Here is a 3,340-nt window from a genome sequence, read left to right on the forward strand (position 1 = left end):
CACCTTGCATTGAGTGGGAGATAGTAATAGGACAAGAGAATTGGTGACGCACACTTGTCGAGGACAAGTGGGAGATTGTTGGAATATGTGTCCTCCGACAATAATGCGATCACGACTGTTGATCATGATGATCACATGTTTAAGTCTCATTAAAATGAATACAATTGGGAAGTAATTATTGTTCTGTCAACCGGTCAACATATATCGGTAATGATTGGTGACTAGAGTTTGACATTATTGTCGTGTGACGGTGGTGATCAGTTGACCCCCTAGGTCATACCTAAAGGGCAATACTCTTAATTGATTATTTAATTAATCGTATAATGTTACGAGTTAATTAAATTACTTGAAAATTGACGGACGATTTTGGAAGTAAAATTTACGTATCAAATTGAAATGTGATTAAATGAGATACGGTCGGAGTAATTGAATTGTATCATTACTCGGATGAAATAATTGTTTAATGTAACAATTAAATTGAATGAATTGTTATAAATACAATCAGTTGTGATTTATAAATTGGTAAAATTTTTGGCACAAGTAAATATGAAATTACTAAGTCAATTTTTGTATGTGACGTATTTTTATTAATACGTTGATTTTTAATATGTTAAAAATACATAACAAATATATGTGACATGTGACATGTAACATATAGACAATTGACAAAAATAATATGGAATCCATATTATAGAATGGGCCGAAAATTAGAAGGGTTTATACTAATTATATGTTGCTTGTAATTAGTGGAAAACACAATGATTAAAAGGAAACCTAGCCATGCAAGCCTATTGTTCCTTGTGAAGAACAATTTCTCCATGCATTGGCTCACCCTAAAGCTCCTCTTACACGGTTTTGGGGAAGCAAATGTGATCATTGTTTTTCTTTAATTTTGCTAATAATATACTAAAGGTAGTGTATTATTTCCATTCCATTCACTCATCCAAAAACACAAGTTCTAGTGAGAAGAAAAATCCTCTCTTCTTCTCTCTTAAAAACCGAAATTTATAAGAGTTTTATAAAATTTTTTGGTTCAATTTTCTACTAAAATTAATATTATACTAGTATTGTAATATTAATTAGATTAAGTGTTAAGCCTTGGGTATAATACATAGGGAGAGATCTTACACTTAGATCTTTATTCTTCCATTGGAAAAGCTCAAGAACAAGAAGAGAAAGGTGATCTCTCTTGTGCCCTAATAGCCGAAATCTACTATGTAAGGACATGATTTCTCCTCTATTTATATTATTGTTTGCATGCATAAGATCCGTAATTAATTTTATGACAAATTATTTAGACATATAAGAGTATGTTAACATGTATATGAATCTACATTTCCTTCACATATATCTCACTCAATTAAACATTTCAATTCCATTATTTCAACTATCACATATTATCATTTGTCACACAAACCTCTATATCATGCAAGAAACTCATTACCGTCTACGACACACTTGTGATTACACAACATTTCTTTCATCTAGCTTCCACAATTATCATATTCCGTATCATATACAAACACACAATACCATAACATACATACATCCTTTACCAAAACATACATGCAATCATACAACGATTCATATAGCATTACCCATACTCGTAACACCCACGTAGTGACCAATCGAAACAATAGGATCTAGTTTTGAGATGAGGGATCCCACTCACCCAAAACCGAACTCCTATTGTACTCATGTCGGGTTTGTTTTATTAGACACTCCTAGATTCATTTTGGTTCATTGGTTTAGGTTCCAAAATCATCGTTCTGATACCACTTTATTGATCGGTTCGTTTCGTGTTCACAATTGAATAGATGTTGTCGTTGGGTCACGTCCGAATCAAAACACAATTTATAGCTTCACAAACAACTCTACAATTAGTAAAGAGGCAAGTAAAGGTCGGATCCCAAGGGACGGGAATTGAGATGAGATTTCTATTGAAACTAGTGGTGTCTTAGGGGTGTCACAATTTGGGTTGATGTAGAAGGTCACTAACTAAATAGCAATGAAAGTAAATAAGCAAGATGAAATAAAAGGGTTGTAAACAATTGATAAAAAGCACTAGGGTATCATGGGGTCATAGGGGAATCATGGGAATTGATCATACAAACATGTTCTCAAATTATAAGCAAGCAATTATTGTTGTGATGGATTGAGTTGGGTTATATCTTACAATCCTAGGAAAGTTTGGGTCCCGGAGCCGAATCGATTAGATTGTACAACACCTACAAGTCGACTTAGTCTTTCCTACTCAACAACATGCATGGTCTAATGAGACTCGAGTTGGTTTATGTCTTACAAGTCTCATTGAAAAGATAGGTGATGGGTAAAAAATGCAAGGATTCATAGGCTCACATTTCATCAAACATAACATGTGCATGAGTTGAGATCAAACAAGCAAGCAAATAAACCATCAAAGCATATTAATTTAAGCATGAATCATTCCCCATGTTGGTTTCCCCTAATTACCCATTAACCCTAGCTAGGTCACTACTCACTCATTATCATGTTGATCATGCTAGCAAGGTTGTCAATCATACCAACAAAAGGAAACATGATGAACAAATGAAAGTAATTAACAATAATTAAAAAGGGATTAAGAGAATTATACCTACTAATGATTCCAATAATAAAGCAAAGAATAAAAGAAGTACTTGATGCTTGATTGAGAGGTTGTCAATCTCCCAATAATAACCCAAATAATCTTCAATTACCCAAAATAAAGGATGAACAAAAGACAGATTAAGGAAATAAAACTTGTATTAAGACTTGATTAATTGTTGATTACAATACTAAAGAGAGATTTGATTGATATTAACTACCCTAATAATTGATAAGAAGAACCTTCTCTTCTAATTAGACTAATGGGGTATTTATAGTGGAAATTAGGTGGATGCATTAGGGTTAACTAAGGGCTAAACTAGTAATTACACTTTTTAGATTGAGCAGGGAGAAGCCGGTATTTTTCGAAGGAAGGGCTTCTTTCTTTGATGCTTGAAGAGACGCAATTGCTACTGGCTGGAATCCGGGCGTATTGGTGTCGGGACGGGCAGTGTAGAGCAGGGGAAGACGGAGTCTTCAAGGGAATCCGGCGGATTCTCGTGGTCGCTTACCCGGACGTCTTTGGCGTAAGGCGCACTGATTGTCTTTGTGGAGGAGGGGCGGATTCGGGGGGCAATCCGCTCGGATTGTAGCTCAAAGCATTGTTTCTTCTTCTTTTCTTCCCTTTTCTTCATAAAATCCTTGGGGATTTCCTTGGGGATGCAAGGATCCTTCCTCAACATTGCTCATCTACTATAATATGTACAAAGGCCTTCTAATCTTGTCTCTCCTTGAT

This window comes from Silene latifolia, chromosome Y, assembly GCF_048544455.1.
Source record: "Silene latifolia isolate original U9 population chromosome Y, ASM4854445v1, whole genome shotgun sequence".
NCBI lineage: Eukaryota > Viridiplantae > Streptophyta > Magnoliopsida > Caryophyllales > Caryophyllaceae > Silene > Silene latifolia.